We start from the raw sequence: 20,458 nt of genomic DNA on the forward strand, positions 1-20,458 counted from the left end.
ATGGGCCGTCACGCACGAGGGGAGGAAACCCGAGTGGACGTGGAAAAGAGAAAGAGATGGGAGTTGAAGAGAGTGAGAGGTGGTCTACGGGTTGTTGTGGTTCCGTGTAGAGTTGTCGTGTCGTTGTTGAGTGTAGGTGTGCGACTTCGGATCTGGAACAAGGAGAGAGAGCAGACCGGAGCAGGGAAACCCTTGGGTTATTGTCCGATCGGGGGAGGAGAGAGAGAACGAGACGCGACGGAGGTGGGAAAGCCTCTAGTTGTTCTGGTTAGTCCTGTCATGGCTTTGGAAGCTTTGTTAGTGGTGGGAAAACAGAGCTGCCGTGAACAGAGGTGAAGAGGAGAAAGAAAGTAAAAGAAGGTTGGAGATAATGGCAGTGTGGAGGAGTCAACTTTGGAGGCTCGCAGGCGCTGTATCTTATATTTTTCCGGGAATCAAATGATAGTTGTGTAATCTCCATAAAGCCAAGAATCGATAGAAGTTGAGATAGCATCATTTGGAGTTAATCTCACAGAGTTATGTGCGTTGCTTCTAGGCCAAGTAATTGCTGGAAACTGTGGAATCTGGGTTAAGTATAAACCCTAGAAACAGTTCTGAGATGGTTCTTTGTAGACGTTGTTTTAAGGACCACAACTACTCTGATCGAGACGAAACTTGGTGGAGAGACTTGTGATAGTACTGGCTCCATATCCAACGGTGGAGTTGCGATTTGAACGGTTATTTTGTGTTTTATTCGAGTATTGTTTTGGAGGTTTTGTATGGTCTGAATTGTGGTAAATTGTATTGTTTGGTTGAGCCAACGAGCTCGGTTTGAGCTGGAACCTTGAAGGGGCTTCCATGGCTTATGGAGTTATGTCTTGGTTGTTAGAAAACTAAGGTGGAGCTCAAGAGTGTGGGATTAAAGTTAAGTTGGTGAATTAGAAGGTTCATCAGAGAAGTGTTTCCGTGGCTGGATGGAATCAAATATTCCAGCCCACCTCTCTTGTTACTCGGTCGCTAGGGATGGTTGGTTGTGCGACTCAGTAACTAGATGAAATGGGGTTTGGTGTGTTTGAGAGAGTTATTGTAAGAAACGATTTCTACGCCGGTTGTCTCGTTGGAATTATGGGGTTCCGGCAAGATCGTTTCCCGTGGATCCTGTGTGAGGATTGGGAATCCAGGTGCGGTCGTTTCACATCTGTGAACCAAATTGGAGATTTTAGGGATGGGTGTCGATTGACACCAGCAATTCTGGTTTGACCAGTTTGTGTTAATATATCGTTTGGTGCAGTTTGGTTTTATTGAAACCTTAAAGACCGATTTATTTTAGGCAGAACTCGACCTAGGTCATGGGAGAAGGCTTGTTTTGCCGTTTTAGAGAGAAAAGTGAGAGAGAGATATTGGGAGTTTGATCCTAAGAGTAAAAGGAGTCTTGAGGAGGGTTAAGTGGAGCAGAGGGCTCTGTTTTGGTGGTTCTAGAGTTGTGGTGCTCTCACTTGGAAGGGAGGAGAAAGGAGATCAATATTCTTCATGTGTAAGGAGAAGGATTTGAGCTTCGTGGTGGATTGGAAGAGATAAGGATGCTTTCTCATGGCTATTATCTAGGTAAGTTGTGTTGTTTTAGTGTTAGATTGAGTAGAGAATCGATGAGTGTAGCGGATTAGGGATTTGCTGCGAGAAGGAGCTTGAAGAAAGGCTTTGATCGTAATTTCTGGGGTGGTTTCGTTCGACACCATTGTGGTCTCGGTCGACACCAACACTTGCAGATGAACAGCGCGAACTGGTTCGAGATGCCTACTTTGGGGCAACGTTTGGAGGATGAAACGGAGTCCGATTTGGCTGAATTAGGGTGGAGAGCTTTGTGGTGCTATAGGATTCATATCCAATGGTGGGTTTGTGAAATTAACGGTTCGTTTGTGAGTTAATCAAGTGTTTGTATTGTGGTGTGGCAGAGATGGTTTTGTTGTAAGGTTGGGGTGTCGAGCGACACCAAGATGGTTTTGACCTATGCTAGTTTGGTTTTATATGTTTCTGATGTGCATGTTGATGTTTGCTTTATATTAATTTGATTTTGTTATGTCGGTTTATGATTTAGGTTGTAATAAAATATTATGGGGTATTTAATTATATTATTATTATATTTTCAAAAAACGATGAACCACATAACTATTGACATTTTTTAACACAGTTCAGTTGTTGCTTTTACTTGTTCTTTATTTGCTTTGAAGTCAAAACTCTACAAATACAATTCTTTTCCACTCTTTTCGACTTGAAATCTATTAAGAGCATCTCCAATGGATTTTTCTATTTTTATCTCTAAAATAGAGGTGGGTTGGAGCAAATTTTCCTCTCAAATAGAGCTTGCTATATTTTTCTCTATTTATAGAGGCAAGGCAAATATAGAGATGAGTTGGAGATGCTCTAATGCTAGCTTCTATATGCTGATTTAATTTTTTTTTTTTTTTTTTTTTCAAGTTTTAGTTTTAGTGTGGATTTTGTTTAGTCTAATTTATATAGGGGAAATAAAAGCGAAACAAAACTAAGATAACATCAAATTGGATATATTTTTAAAATTTTTACCTTACATCAAAAATTTAAGATATAATAATGTAGTTAATATGATAAGATACTACTAAAAATTTCAATTTTATAATTATCAAGACATTAATAGTAAATTCATTACGGATTTTATTCCAAACACTACAAAATAATTAGACGAACATTTTAAGGGTATTGAATCTTATATTTTAAGTGATTTGTGTTAAATTTAATGTTATTCAGTCATGGAATTTAAAAAAAATCTAATTGAATCCACTATTATTGGAAAAAAAAATAGAATTTGATTTTTAATCATTTTGAAGGATTTGAGAGGATTTCTTTATATCTCATAGTTTTATGTGAGAATCGAAAGGATTTTACAATAAATCATACCAACTTTCCGAAAATCATCAAAAACATAGAAAAACTCATTGAAACTCAAATCATATAAAATACTACCTACAATACACTCCCCTTAGTTTTCAATGTCAATGGATATACACACAGAAATAGTGCTTGTCTTTTTCAGATATAATAAGTTTTAATATATTGCAATAAGGCCACATCATGCAAATTTAATTCTCTTTTTGTGTTTTCCAAAATGATTTTTATGAATTTCCCTTTTTTAGTTATTTTCATAAAGATAAAATCAAATGGATAATTTGATAATTTGAAAAAAAAATTATCTTACATCAAACTAAGTTAATATATAATAATCTAGGTAATATGATAAGATGACAACTCAAATCTCTCAATTCTTTTTTTTTTGTCAGCAATCTCTCAATTTTATAATCATCAATATGTTAATAGTAAACTTTAGTAATAAATTTTATTTCAAACACTACAAAATAATTAGACAAACATTTAGTTTTTAATGTATATGGATATACACAGGATAAATTTTTATTGTGATATATATCTAGATCTTATATAATAAGATGGATGATGTCACTGATATGCATTAATTTAATCCACAAAATAAGTAATGATTCTAGGCTGCAAAATATCTAAAGTTTGAAACTACATCCATGAACCTGTCTACACCCATGATTTTTTATGCGTATATATAAGTGATGAACATAATTTAAACAGACACTACATTACATCTAATCATCTGTTCATCATCACACAATGGTACATATGAAATATAATAATGTTTGAATAATAATTATTATGCTTTCTTTCTTTCTAACATTGATATTTGAATGTTGTAGGAAATTATAATACGCGTTGTGTTCTTTTTGACTTTATTGAATTCAGTTCTTGTAAATGGCCAAATCTATGATGTGCTTAAATTTGGTGCCAAGGGAGATGGTCTTACCGATGAATCAAAGGTATTATATTTGAAAATCTTATCTTGGAATTTACTCTATGAAAATGACTGAATTATGTAGGTTTTCAAATCATTTTTAACCAAAATATTATCATATGATATCCAAGTATATATACATAAATATTATTTATTCATTATTCATTTTCCTATAAGATAAGAGATCATAATCGTTGTCACAAAATTTTAGTTATTGAGTAAAGAAGTCTTATACACTTGATCTTTCGATAAAACAAATAGGCTTTTGTCGAAGCATGGAAAGCTATGTGTGGTAGTGGTGGGAATCCAAAAACACTCCTTATTCCTTCAAATAAAACATTTTTACTACAACCTCTTGTGTTTCAAGGGCCTTGTAAATCTCCTTCAGTACAAATAAAGGTAACTATCAATATTTTGTCAAAACAAATCACTCACAACTTTATGTGAATTTAAATATTTAAAAAAAAATTATTTGTATTCATTTATGCAGTTTGATGGAAAGATTGTTGCGCCGAGAGATAAGACAGCATGGGACAATAAGTTGTTAAAATGGGTTAGTTTTAAGAAAATAATTGGTTTAACAGTCAATGGCTCGGGGTCAATTATGGGCGTGGTTCGTCATTTTGGAAGGTGAAAAATTTTATATATACAAAAGATATATAATTTTTATTTTGTATATATATTTATATAAATTACCTATATCTGTTTAATATGTGAATCTAATACTTTTATGTTTTTTTCTATACTCAATATACGCAGCCAAGAATGTTAACTTCTAAACGGCCTACTGTGAGTTTATATCTTTCTCACTAAATTTATTCTCAAATCTAAAATGAAGATAGCTTTTTCTACATATATAATAATGTTCATGATGAATTTACTTTCCCGTTTTCTTACAGCAATTGCATTTTAAAAATTGCGCTGATCTCAATATAATTGGAATAACTTCATTCAACAGTTCAAGAAACCATATAGCAATTAACGGATGCAAAAGAGTTAAAATAACGAAAATAAAACTCGTAGCACCGAAAGACAGTCCTAACACTGATGGAATTGATATCGGTAAATCAAGTGATGTCGATATTTACGACACAGTAATTGAAACTGGTAGATAACTATATATCTCTCTTGCACTGTCATTAATTGAAAATTGATCTGAAATGGTTATTTGAATTTAAATCTTCTTAAAAATATATTCCAGGAGATGATTGTGTAGCTATAAACAACGGAAGTGTGAATATCAACATTACAAGGATGAATTGTGGACCGGGCCATGGAATAAGGTAATATATATGTTTGATTGACCAATACCATTATATACATAATACTGATTTTTTTTTAATTCTACAATGAATTTTATTATTTATATATATGATTAAATGACAGTGTGGGAAGTCTAGGGGTAGATGGAGAAGAATCTATGGTTGAGAATATCCAAGTGACTAATTGCACCTTCAATAGGACGGAAAATGGAGCTAGAATTAAGACATGGCCGGTAATAATTTTTTTGTTACTTTTTTCCATATTAAAACTAAATAAATTATGAAAATATTTACACTGTGATTTAAATGATATATATATCCTTTTTTTAACAAAAAAGAATGGAAAAGGATACGCAAAAAAATATACTTTTTAAGGGCCTCACATTGATTGAAACCAAAAATCCGATAATAATCGACCAAAACTATGTCGATAGCGGTCGCCAAGATGTGGAGGTAATTCATCTTAAGATTGTTTTTTTTATTAAATAAAAAATATTATAATTTTAACTACAATAAATAGGCTGCGAACATATTTGTAATATTTTTTTTGTGTGTAGGAATCAGCTGTGGCAATTAGTAACGTGGCATTCACAGATATTCATGGAACTTCACAACTCGATGAGATTATAAAGATTGATTGCAGTAAAGTCACATATTCCGAAAACATTGTTCTTGCAAAAATCAATATTTCTACGGTCGATGGAAATAAGCCAAATGTTGAATGCAAGAATGTGTATGGAAAGTCTATCAATGCTAACGAGGTCAATGATTGTTTCGGAAGATAGTATCCATTTTCATAGAAAATATGTCAGATAAATTTGTTATTTTATATAGCGAATGATATTATGTAACTATATATGATCAACTATTTGTATATGTCTGATCGAATAAAACAGTGTTATATTAAGATTATTTTAATATAGTCAGGAGCTAGTAATTTACTATTATCAGCACAGAAAGTGATTTGTTAAACTTATGTATGTTATCTCATTTAGGCGAATCAATTAGAACTTACAATAAATTGGTTCTCCCTTCTCTTTAATCAAATTGCATGATAGAGGTCTCAAACACAACTTAAGATAAAAAGGGCATTGGCTCTTGTCAATTAGGTAATAAATTAGCCCGGGATCTATTGCTTTTTAAGTGATTTTACACTTTTTAAATCATCTATTGAAAAGGTTTTTTCATAAGAGAGAAAAAATTTGATGTTCGAAGGCTTCTATGTTGTAAGCATTGTGTAACTCCGGACTGTAATATACGGTAAACTTGGATAATGATTGAAACGTTTACAAGAGCACTTTTCTTAAAAAGTATTTCGACCCTTCTGTTAAGCCTAGGGTTACACGAAATCCCTTCTAGGATATAACTAGGATATGAAAATCACAGTTGTCTCTCTTGTTCTAGGCTAAGATACAAGAGAAACAAATATAGATTTTTTGTTTTGTTTTTTGTTTATCACCAAAGTTTTTCTCAATCTTTAGTTTTGTGAATCTTATTTTTATCTCTTGCTTTCTCATGTTTTCTTACTATGTTTTTGATGTGGAGAAACAGAGTATTTATAATGTTCGATCGTTTCATCGTACGTTTGCAACCATACAATTAAAAAATGTAACCATTTACCAAAAGTTGTGATGGTTAGTGAAATAACTGTTGATTAACAACTTAAAACACTAACATTCCTCCCCCATTTAAGTTTAATATTTGGTTCAAAAAATCACACACATAAACCAAACTTATGCATAAATGTAAATATCTTAACAATTGAATTTACATCTTAGTAATATTACACATTCCAAATATCCGAGTCAACTCATTTGGGTACATGAAGATAATACACACACGAATTTCCACACTACTGTAAGTGTTCATACTTGACAATATTATACGCTATGTGTCCATATCCATTCATGAGCATATAGGAAGCTAAGTCCAAGCTTCTTGATGCGGCTCTACTTCATACTCATATAGATAGATCTTTTAATCTTGCACCAGCAAATGCAATTTTCCAAAATATCTATTAAGAAGAGAACTTCAACCTAATCCTTCCTTGCAGGTTCAAGCATTTACTTTGGGATGATACAACAAGTACTTCAATCTTTAATTGTAATCTTTACACATTGAATTCAGCCTCTAACATTGTATTAGAAGGGAATTGGGTATCCCACAATTAATAATTTCAAATAGACTTTAAATCCATCCCTATTAGCCATATCAGGAGAATGAGGTATCTCACGCTGTGTTAAGTTTGAACGTGACTCAGCCTCGACGACTCAACTTGTTACCAAGCTCTCTTCTTAAAGATTCTTTGACGAGACTAGGTACTGTGTGTTTTTCCGTCTCTGTATCAACTGCTGAAAAAAACGAGCTATGTTTGTTCTTCATCAACGAATCCAAGCTCTATTTGTTCCTTCCTTGCTTGAGTTGTCTTTTCCAATCGATCTCCAACAAGAACAACCTCTGTTTTGTTCTCCACATGTGCAGTTCAAAGATGGAGTTTATTAATTTTGTTTTTGGAGAAAAAAGCAAAATAAAACGTTGTTCGTATCAACAAAGTGACGTTTTCAATGCAGAGACAAATCTCAATGGGACATGGAACACATATCAGAGGCATAAGGTTTATTCTCTTGTTGAAAATAAAATATTTATAATGCTTTTCTCACGTGGATGTAGTATGTTGAGGATGGCCTGTTTGTTATCTAATCGCTGCGATAGCGACGGCGACAGAAAAAAATGACGTCAATAAAGGGCAAAATCAAGTTGATCTGAAAAAATACAGTCGCATGAGATGGAATTTCCGTCGCTAGTTCCTGAGAAGCTGCCGCTGTTATTTATAGCGACTGATAAACTGTGCAGCATTGAAGAGGGATCTAAGTTTCTAAATTGAAGAGGGATCTAAGTTTCTAAATTGAAGAGGGATCTAAGTTTCTAAATTGAAGAGGGATCTAAGTTTCTCTCTCTTGTTTTCTTCTACTTTTCTAGTTTGGATCGCTGTCGCAGCGATGAGGTACCGAACAGGGCCGATGTCTTTTGCTGGTTATAATAATGTGGCGGAAGAAGAAAAATCAAGCTCTGTTCTAGGTTGTTGTGCTGAGTGTCTCATTCACTTTAAAGTATTGAAAGCCCTCGGAACTAGTCACGATATTTTTTTGCCTTCTTGTCTCCATTCACATGCTAGAGATAATTCTTTACGCAGTGAAGAGTTAATAGAACTGCCGAGGATTTGGAACAGGTTTTGTGACAACCCATGCCAAGAAAGGATAAATATTCAGATAAGGCAATTACATCTGGGTAAACAGTACTCACAATGTTTGTCTTCTGGATCAAGGAACGAGTTGCTGCAACCAATATTTTTGGTTGGATCGTTGCGTTAAAGATGGTGGCTGCTGCTCTGTTTTGGGCTTGTGGCGGACAAACCACAAGGTCCACAACAACAGTTTATTGGGCTCTTTGTTGAGATCATAGAGATCCAAATTTCACTCCACTGCCAGAACTTTGTTGATGTGCCATCGACATCATATAGGGGTGTTGTTGTGTTTCTCCTTCGAGATTGTTCTAGCGTTACGGCCATACCGTTTTCGGTAGAGTTGCAGGTCACAGTTTTTAAATGGGTAATCGGAGCTGTTTTTACTTTCTCGGGTCCTTGTTACATGTCTACGACAATTTTTTGTTTGATTGTCGTCGCTTGCGCGTCAAGAAAGCTATTAACGTGTGGAAAATTCAGCCTCATCTTGGCTTGTTTTTCTAACAAGCTTCGGTTCGTGGTGGGTGAGCAGATTACAAATGCGGTTGTTGTTGTGTTGATGTGGAAGTTATTTTATCACAGCTTGGATAGCATGCCCCATTTCTTTCTCACACAAAAATCACAAAGAACAGCACCGAGGAATTGTTTGGGGATTACCTTCGCTACAAGAAGGGTCAGCTTGTTGTTGTGTGTACTTTGGGTGTAGTACTTGCTGCTGGTGATGTGTTGCAGGTTCATATTTTGCTCCACCGCCAGGTCCTTAATGCCAAATATTCAAGGTCACAGTCAAGGTCACATTGTCATAGAAAAGCTGTCAATTTTGTTAGAGAACTGCAAGGTGTTCGTCAGCAGAATCTAATGGTTTTGGCTTTTGCAGCCTCAACGGGCAAAGCCGGAAACGATCAGCGGCGTGACATGGTGTTTGACCCAGATGATTTCTTGCGCATTTTGTTTACAAAGGATCACTTTTTCCCTTGTGCATATGACCATTGCCAATATTTTCACCAAACAAGGACAAAAGATCTAAGGAAAAAGAGGATATCTTGGTCACTCATGTTCAAGCGCGCCTGCACTACAAGAAAACAGCTGTTGTACAACTACACTAGTCGTCGCTCTGTAGTCGTAAAAACTTTTTTTACGACTAAATAGCAACTAATGCAAGCAGTCGGAGATCGAGAGTCGCTAATTAATGTAGCCGTATATATAGTCGTCTTTTTGCGACTACGCTACGACCACAACTTGTAGTCATAAAATTGTCATAGAGTAGTCGTCCCATAGTCGTTAAATTAGTGATGGTTTTATGACTATATTGTGATTAGGTAACATAGACAAATGGTCTTCTTACTCTTGTCGGTTTTTAGTCGTATAATTGTAGTGACTTGTTGGCGACTAAGTACTGACTATGGGTGTATTAGTCACTATATAGTCACTTATCTTAGTGACTTTGACGAGACTATTTAGATACTACATTTACGACTATTTGGACACTAGTGTTGATTTCAGAAACTGAATATTGCATATACTAATTTCCCTTTATCCTCTTCCTTTCATTCTTGTATACCAATTTAAATAGAATGATTCGAATTTGGAAAGACATAATATTGAAATACAGAAATACACCGTACTTGTTCAACTTACAGAAATAAAAAAAAGTCATATACACAATCTGAAAGTGACAATGAGTTCATCCGAAAAGAGTGAAATTGGGTTCATCCAAAAAGAGTTAACACAGAGAAACCTATTAAGCAGATGTTGATGGAGTTGGAGTTGGATCATTTTTGGGAAGAGGTTATGTGGTTGTCTCTTTAGTTGTATGGCTTGCAACGAAATTCTTGAACCGCAGATCACATTCCCTCAGAAACTTCTCCACCAAGGAGAAGTGGTCAATCTTGTCCTTCTGGTCAGCAATAACTTGGGATTGCTCACCTTCACACGCAGCAATTTCTGCATCATGCCTCAACAAATGAGCAGCCTGTTCTTATATCATACGTTGAGCTTTGTTCAACTGTTCTTGGAGAGCCACAAAGGTAGAAGAGTCAGATGCTTGATTCTGCTTTCCATTGACAAGCCAGTCCGTGAGGCTTCCAACTCCATAAGGTATTCCTCTTGAATCCTTCTCAGTGGACTTCAAAATAAGAGAAAAGTAAAGATTAGAGGATGACAAATTAAACTCCAAGACTATAAATGTGTATTGGGTAAAATAAAAAGTAACCTCAAGGAAAATTGCTGTATATTCTTCTGTTGTGAGCTCCCATGGCCGTGATTCTCCATCTGATACAGAAGAAGGATCTGCCTCGAGCTGAGACAACCTCTCTTGCACATTCTTCTCATATGTTTCTGCAATCTTCTCTACCTTCTGATCAACATATGTACCATCAGGCTTTGTATGTGCCTTGATAAAAACCTCACCAAGTCGGACTTCTCTTCCCAATTCCTCAACCTGCAATGTTAGCAAAGAAACACGGATTAACTAAAAAAATAATAGCTATGTAAGAATTGAAAGTGGCAAAAGTGTAAAAACAGAATTGCTTAACCATTTCGTCTTGAAGCTGTCGATACGACTTTGGCCCTGAGAGGTGGACGTGATGACCTAGGCCGTTACGGTCAGACATACAGGCATCAGAATAGGTTTTAATCCTTTGTTGTGCTTCTTCAGTGTCCCAGTAATCCGTCATTGTTTTCCAGAGAGTGTTTCCAATCCATCTTGGTTGAATTCGACTTGTCCTCACAATGCTAACCATATCTTTGATCCGCTTTGACAAATTTCCGGTTATCAAAATATCCCAGGAGTGGGTTTTCTAGAAAACAAAAATGGAGCTATTGTTAGTGAAAAGAAGACATGTAAAGCTATATATATATATATATATGAAGGCTATCTGACATAAGGCTTTACCGCAAACTCAAAGAAGTATTTCTCTTGTTTGTCTCACGGTACACATGTCCAGCTGTAGTAGGGAGCTTCGAATTTGATTATAAGAATTTTAGTAATCTTCCGAACAAGTTTAGATCCTTTTTCACGATTAAACCTCCATACACATGAAACAAAACATCATTAAAAGAGTCGAATAAATTGTTAGATTGTAAAATACGCATAGGCATAAGATGAAAACACCATTGCAATTCTCATAAGACAAGACCACAGTTAGAAAACAATGAGACCATTAAAAGAGTCGAATAAACTGTTGGATTGTAAAATACGCATACGCTTAGAGACAAACAGACCATTGCAATTCGCATAAGACAAGACCACAGTCAGTAAACACCATGCAAATTCATTTCCCACCATTGATCTTCTAACAAAACTTTAATCAATACATGAAAAGAGGAAAAATCTTACCATTGTGTGTTTGGTATGCGTATGGGAGAGAGGACGGTGGTGAACTTATCCCTGTTTGGCACCAGAAGGAGCGCATTTAGAACCCGCAACAGGTCCTCCTGGAGTTGCGGCAACACCGGATCAGTTTCTTCTTTGAAGTTGTTGCCTTGAGACGATGGATGCGATGGATGACTAGGAGTCTGAGAGCGTGGAACTGGAGAAGGGGGAGGGTCATCTTGACGAGTCGCTGGATTGTAGTTGACTTCTTTTGAAGGAGTTTGGCGTACTTGAGGTTGAGGTAGGTGAGTAAAGGAGTGCTGAAATAGTTGTTGAGGCGGAGGATAGTCCCGGATCTGGGATGGCGTTGAAGTAGGAGCTTGGACTGTCGGCGTGAATTTGTACTGACTGGGTAGAGTGTTAGGCCGTAGTCTTGACCCTCCGGAAATCTGAGAAACATTACGAGCAAATTTTCTCTTTCTTCCTCGATTAGGCATCGTGTGACTGATGAGTAATTGATCGAAGAGAGATTGAGAAGAGAGATTGAAGATTCAGAAGAGAGATTGAGAAGAGAGATTGAAGATGCAGAAGAGAGATTGACGATTGAGAAGAGAGACTGAGAAGAGAGAATGAGGGGAGATGAGTTAGGCGGCTTTAGGGTTTCGTCGAAGAGAGTAAGAAGAAGAGAGGTTTTGTCGAAGAGGGTATGAAGAAGATGGGTTTCGAGGGTGTAATTGGATTTGGGCCTAGCTCAATTAAATTTTAATGTTAATTTATAAAATGTTGTTGTTAATTCAAAGAAAACATTTTATTACATAAAAAACATATATCCATCCATATAAACATAAAAACATATAAACAAAAACATAATTCATTCTTGACATTTTATTTAACATAAAACAACAAATTTTAAAAATAATAATAGTATATAATATATTAAACATAATTAAATATACTATGCATATGGTTCTTCGTCTTCTTGTTCTTCATCGTCAGAAGACGATAAATTACATCGAAATTCATCTTATGGATCCTCATCTCCGATATCGTAATCAAGGTATATTGGGTTAACATCTTCTACCAATTTGTCCACTTCGAGATCTTCAATTGTAGTCATCAATACAGCATCATCGTTTTCTGTTTGCAATAAAGTCGGTTCTACATTTTCATATTCTCCTGGGTATGTTTCCTCTCGGATTCACTTTTACCACACTGAGCCACTCTCGCTTTGGGTTCTTTACATATGGATATGAAATGTAGCAAACCTGATCCGCTTGAGATGTTGTTTGCATATATAATCACAATTTAGTATGGATAATTACATGATAAACATATATAGGTAAATAACTAAAATGGAGTCTTAATTACTTACCTAAAATAAATGGTTCGTATTTGTTGTATTTTTCGATGAGTTCACGTCAACAACGCCATTATTGCTCTTTCGAGTGCCTCTTTCCATAAAAGGGTCATACCACTTACACTTAAAAAGTGTGATTTTCAAATTAACCACTCCCTCATACTAAAGTTCTATGATATCAGTTAAGTTCCCGTAGAAATCCGTGTCATCAGATGCATCTGTGTAATTTTCAGCTTTAGCACATACACCATAGTTACATGTCTTCCGTCCAGCGTCGTGACTCTGCGTATAAAACACATCGACTCTTGTAAAGTACATTGGCCAAGTTTTGACCTTGTGCAAAGGCCCATGCACTATCTCTTGAACCCAAGTAGGGAATGGATTTGTGGCGTTCCAGTATATAACCTGCATTTATATATATAAAGTATAAACAAATGCATTAATAAGATATGAAAGTTGTGTAGACTTACATAATCTTTCACCCACACATGATATTCTTCAGCTCTTTTCGTCGAGACTTCTTTTCGGTCAATCCTGGATATTTTGTAGAAAGAAAATCCTCGAACATACTAACAAAGCAACATATATACATATAAGAATTAATTGTGGACTTTCTACATGAAAAGGTAATTTCGGAGTCTGTGTTATATACCTCTCAATTGGTTGAAAATAGTCACAATTTCGTAAAACATATGCATGTGCGCATTGATAGTCTCTCTCTGAAAGTCTTACTTCATGCATTTCCCCACTTGGACGACCGACGTGAGTAAATATATTAGGTACTCCAGGGACATGATATACATGGACTTCACCTTCATTGAATCTTGTTAACCTGATCAAATAAGTTAATTCAAATTAATTATAATAGATATCTTGCATTTACTTAATTATATATGCATTTAATTACCTTGATTTTGTTTGTATATGATCAGCAAAGTAGTGCTCTGAGAAATAAGCAATCTTGTCATTGATATATGACTCAACAATTGATCTTGTCGCATATCTTTTGTCTTTGCTTTTCCTTTCAACTTTTTGAAAAACCGTTCAAAAGGATACATCCACCTATATTGTACAGGGCCTCCCAATTCTGCTTCATATGGAAGATGTATAGGCAGGCGCTCCATCACATCAAAAAATGATGGTGGAAAGATCTTTTCTAAGTTTCATAAGATCAAAACAATATTCTGCTTTAGAATCTGAACGCGACTTTTTGCAAAGTTCTCGAGCATAAGTCCCTGAAAAAGGCTCCAATCCCTGCAAAATATATTCAAATTGCATGTCTCCGTGGTTATATTTAAAAATTATATTTAGAAAAATATATTCATATTTACCTATTGTATCGAATTAGATATATCATATTACCTCATAACGCAAGGTGAACGTTCCGGTCTAGGAGTTTTGCGAAGATAAATGGAATTTGGCGCTCCATAAAAACATGGCAATCATGAATTTTCATGCCTTAAAACTTGTCATTGACCATATCAACACAACTAACCAAGTCTAACGAATAACCATCTAGAAAATTAACCTCATGTTTCACACATTCCAGTAAGCTTGTTTTGGCTTCTTTTGTCAATGTATATGCTGGGAATGGAGCTTTACCCTTCCTATCAAGATGTAAGTGTGGTCGAGAACAAAATTGTTCTATATCCATTCTTGACATGATGTTGTCTTTTGATTTACATTTCACACTCATAAGAGTATTCATGATGTTATCAACAAAGTTCTTCTCTGTATGCATCACATCAATATTATGTCGGAGATTGAGGTCTTTCCAGTACGGTACCAACCATAATATGCTTTCTTTGTGCCAATTATGTTCCTTTCCATAGCCTGGCATCTTCTTTTCATGACTGTTACCACCGACGTTCTTGGTTTTTTGGTGGATTTACACAATTCAAACGCTCGTAATAAACTCGCTCACCGGTCAAAGACTGAGGTGGATAATCGTTAGAAACATCTCTTCCTTTTAAAAAGTCTTTTTTGTTCTTCCTTAATGGATGACCATGAGGAAGAAATCTTCGGTGACTATAAAACCAACACGTCTTTCTTCCTTTGGGTTGATAAAACGACTTTGTACTTTCCATGTAAATTGGACAAGACAATATGCTCAAATTTACCCTAGAGCTACTCTCTCAAATTAAGAGATCAATTGTAGTGCTTAGGGATCGATTCCACAAAGACTCTAGATCCACACAATAGATTTAATCATCTTTTAATTATGCTAAACCAAAATATTGTAATTAAATTGCAAGATTAAACAGAAAATAGAAGAGATATAAATTCAGATGGATGAAACGCTTGGCCTAGGGAAATTCTTATTAAATCATGAAAAATCAGATCAATTAATTAAGCAAGCAGGATTCAATAATTAAGCACCGTTCTTGAACTCTTAACACAATTGTAAAATAAATCAGTTCTCACTGCAAATATTATCTAAATTTAAAACCAGAAAATCCAAATCTCTTTGTAAAATTCTAGGTTAAAAATCAGCAATAAAATCAAGTTTAGATAAGTTCACAAAATTACTAATTCAAATCTCTTTGCAAAAAGTAATTTTGCTCACGAAAGTTTTTGTCAGGAAAATCAATTATATTCTCATATCAATCAATAATCCTATGATCAAAATCCAGACGACTAATCAAAGATCTAACATTAAAAACAACCTATGGTGAAGAACAAGAAAGATAATGAATCCAAACAATTAATCAATCTAACAATGCTTAAAATCCCTAATGAGAAACCCTAAATCTAACAAGCATATCTACTCAGACATAATTGTAAGAACACAAATTATGAATAAAATAGATAGCATTAAGAGATTAAAAGAAGAAGAAAAAGGAGTTTTGAATCTTCTCTAAAGGAGTCTTGATTCTTCTCTCCAAAAGCTCTCTGAAAATCTCTCAGGGTTCTCTCTAAAAATTTGCAGGGAAAAATAAAACTTAGGTCTAAAACAATGACCTAGAAAATCAATTTATATTCTTAAAACACGTTCAGGGACTAATGATGCAAATATAGAAAACTTTGGGGCAGCTTTGTAAATCTTCAAAACTTGTGGGAAAACTTCCGATTTGTCTTGTGGACACTGCATCAATCGACACTATCATCTGCATCGACCGATGCATAGCTCTGAACCCGTCACCCAGCTTCACAACTCAGCCTCAATGCTTGAATGTGCTCCAAATCCTCCTATTTTAGCTCCATTATGTTCCATCCGTGCCAATGAGTACCTTATCCTATAAAGACTCAAAAACAACCTAGAAGATAACTCAAAAGACTCAAAAAGCACACTTATATCATGGTTAAAAACCACAAAAAAACATGATATATTAACCATATCCACATATGGATCTTCTACTACATTACCCATTTCTTCATGACTCCCACTTTGGTGACATAGGTGTCCAAATCAATTCTTTAAACCTCTACGCAAATCATGATGTTACATGAGTACTAGGGTTACTAGTATATCTACTCAACTTTCCTACTGCATAAGCTATATTCGGTCTAATATTTTTCATGACATACATTAAGCAGCCAATTAGTTGTGAGTGCTCAAGTTGTGAAATCGCTTTTCCCGTATTAGGCATAAGCTTCACACTCGCATCCCTGGGAGTGCTCACGGGAGAATATTTATCATAATTGAAACTTTTTAGCATTTTTTTTCAATGTAATGAGATTGAGATAAACATAGGTCACTCTTGATTCGAATTCCAAGAATCACATCCGCCTCCTCCATGGCTAAATTTGATGACAAAAACTCTTTTGCAATTTCTACTTGTCTTAAGTTGGTACCAAAGATCAACATGTCATCAACAAATAAGCAAATAATTACTCAATTAGTATAATTATCAAATTTGCTACATAAGCACTTGTCTGCTTGATTCAACTTGAATCTGCTTGATAAAATAGCCTCATCAAATCTTTGATGTCACTGTTTAGGTGCTTGCTTCAACCCATACAATGACTTTATTAACTTACACACCTTTTGCTAATTTTCGGGCATAACAAACCCTTCAGGTTGCTTCATATAGACTTCTTCTTCTAAAACACCATTAAAGAATGTTGTTTTAACATCTATTTTGTGGATCACAAGCAATTGATCATCTTATAAAAAATATTCTAGCAACCGAAGCATTGGTATCAAAATAATCGATACCGTCCTTTTGTCTAAAGCTTTGGATAACCAATCTAGCCTTAAACTTATCAATTGCTCCATCGATTTTCATCTTTTTTTTGAAGATCCACTTGCAGCCTAACGGCTTGCAACCGGGTGGGAGATCCGTTAGATCCATGTATTATTCTCTACGATGGAGTTTATCTCATCGTTTACTACTTCTTTACAAAACGCAACGACTTGAGACTTTGTAGCCTCACCAAACATTATAGGGTCCTCGTTAATATGATAAGAATATGAATATTGATATTCAACCTCATCTTTGATTTTATGTTGGAATTTTTCATTGTAATAATGCATTTGGTTTTGGTGTTTTCCGAGCAATTATAGCTCAATCTTCTTCTTTTGAATAAAATTTTACATTTTCCGAGGTAAGCGAAAGCTCTATTTTCTTTTTTGAATAAAATGTAAAATTTATTCGAAAAAAAAAATACTTTTTACATAGAGCGTTTGGTTTTGGACTTTGTTAAAAAGTACTACAATTATTTAAATCAAAAACAAAATCTCTGTGTTATGGGAAGCTTCATCTCAAACCTAACCATACCACCATAGATTCCGCATAGCATCCATTGCCCTGGTCATAGATAGAGAGTAGCCTATTTCGTACTTTCCTGTCGAGAGTTTTGATAGAGAGAGTGGCTGGCGTTGGAAGCTCTCAATGTTGGCGCCTATTTTGTTCTGTCCATAGCATGTGTATTGTGGCCTGGAAAGTGTACCTCAGCAAGAAGAGATTTAGCCTCCCTAAAGTTGCCTCTATGAGGAGGGCCACAGTATACTCCCAACCAGTAATGCATAATGTACAATATATGTTTAAAACTAAAAATCAGTTAATATTAGATGAGTGTATATAGTTTGTATACTTGTGAATATTATAGTTGGTTAAGGACTCTGGAATGTCCGTTTATAGGATAAATTAAATGTATAGATCCAGTTTGTCCCGGTTTAATAATCATGTTCTAGATAAGAACATTGTAACAACTCTTTTTCTTGGAGTAATGAGAATTTGAGTTCTAACAAACTTTTCTCTCGATTTGTGTTTACTGATATGGTATCAGAGCATTTGTTCGCTCGTTTGATCTCTATTTCGTATTTTTTTTACGTTCTCTTCTCGTTTCACCATTGATTCATTGGATCGATTTCAAATCTGTGCAAAATTTGAGCTCAAGCGGAGGAGATTCACGTTTCCAGCTTTTGATTTCATCTACCACTGCACATTTAAGCTTCGATCTCTCCGATGGTGAAGTTACGCAAGAAGACAACTGCTCGGAACACTTCTATGGTCTCGGATTGTTCTTCGGTGAAGACTCGAGCTGGATCCTCTCATCCAGCGGACGATGACACCGTTATAACTATGAATCCAAGGTTTCCGACGATTCGTGATAGATCTAACAGAGGTTCTGAAGAAATTGACTCATACAACAATGCTCATAGTCCCTTCTTCCTTCATGCTTCGGATCACCCAGGTCTGTTCATCGTCTCTCATGTTCTTGATGGATCTAACTACAACAACTGGTCAATAGCTATGCGAATGAGCTTGGATGCTAAGAATAAGCTAAGCTTTGTAGATGGCTCACATCCTAGGCCAGAAATTGATAGTCCGATGTTCAAGATTTGGAGTAGATATAACAGTATGGTTAAGGCTTGGATATTGAATGTTGTGAGTAAGGAGATTTATGATAGCATACTTTACTATGATGATGCTGTTGAGATGTGGAATGACTTACTCCAGAGGTTTAGAGTGAGTAATCTTCCGAGGAAATATCAACTTGAACAAGCGATCAATACACTCAAGCAGGGGAATATGGATTTGTCCGCTTACTACACCAAGAAGAAAAAGAGTTGTTACAATGTTCTTATCTAGAGATAAGAACATTATTATTAAACTGGGACAAACCGGATCTATATATTTAATTTATCCTATAAACTGGACATTTGAGAGTCTTTAACCAACTATAATATTCACAAGTATACAAATTATATACACTCATCTAATAGTTAAGTCCATTCTTGCTTTTGAAGAAGATTTTAGGTTTCTTAACTAGTCGTATGAAGAAATTTTTCTCTCGGCTGCCTTGCTAAATTTTTTTCACTCTGTGTGTCACTTTTGTTGTAAGATCTTACATTCTAGGTTTAATCGTTAATTAGCCGAGTTAGAAAATATATTATATTTTTTACTTTCCATATTTTTGGCTTTCACATGTCTTCAGATTTGGATTTTCTTATGTCAATCAGATGTTATTTTTCTAACGAGATCCGATGTTTGGGTTTTGGTAGACTTTGATTGGATAGATGTCTTCCAGCTTTACTTAGATATCAAAATAGTTGTTATAAAGCACAGATCAATATTTTTTTAAGAAATTATAATATAATACTAAAAATAGTTGTTATATTTGTTTTAAGTGAAAATATACCAATTTGACAATTAATTCCTAGATTAACATTCTATCATATCCAAGAACTAGAATGACACAATTTTTACGTAAAAGACTAAAAACCCAAAAACTTTTTTTTTAATTTTGTTTTGAAAAACGAAAAACCAAAAAATTATAGTATTTATTATTTTGATTTAAAAATATGATTAATGAAAAATAGAAAATGATTAACAAATATGATGTTTATTTAATATTATGTAAAAAGATATGATTTAAAAATATGAAGTTTAAGATTATATAGTTTAAATAAGTTTTATAAAAAAATATAATGTATGAAATTATAACTAAAAATAATGTTTATGTAAAATTTGAAAATAAGATTTATGAAAATATAATATAATATAAAAAATATGATGCTAAACTTTTTAATATGATTTAGGAAAATTAAAATGTATAAAATATGCTTTAAATATATGAGTTTAAAAATATGATTCATAATATGATTTATAAAAATTATAATTAAAAAAATCTGACTGAAAAAATATAACTTAAAACAAATCTGTTGTTCTATATTTACATTTTACATCTAATAAATTTTTTATCAAACACTAGATTTTTGGAAACAAACAAAAAAACTGTCATAACATAAACAAATCAGCAATAACATATGGTGTTCACATAGGTCATTTTAGCAATTTTTAAAAAACGTTATAAATCTGTCATATATTTTGTGAAAACCTGTGGTGTCTTTATTAAATAAGTCTATCGTTAAAAATAAATATGTCATCAATTATAAGTCTGTCATAACTGTAGTTAAAAAATCTGTCGTCAAAAATAAGTCTGTCATAAAAGATTTGTAATACAAAAAATAAATCGGTTGTGCAAAAACAAATATGTCATACACAAATAA

General features: G+C 34.4%; 1 pseudogene; it reads left to right on the top strand.

Moving 5' to 3' along the window:
* Positions 1-5,873, top strand: LOC104728591 (annotated as a pseudogene).

Source organism: Camelina sativa, chromosome 11, assembly GCF_000633955.1.
Source record: "Camelina sativa cultivar DH55 chromosome 11, Cs, whole genome shotgun sequence".
In the NCBI taxonomy this organism is placed as follows: domain Eukaryota; kingdom Viridiplantae; phylum Streptophyta; class Magnoliopsida; order Brassicales; family Brassicaceae; genus Camelina; species Camelina sativa.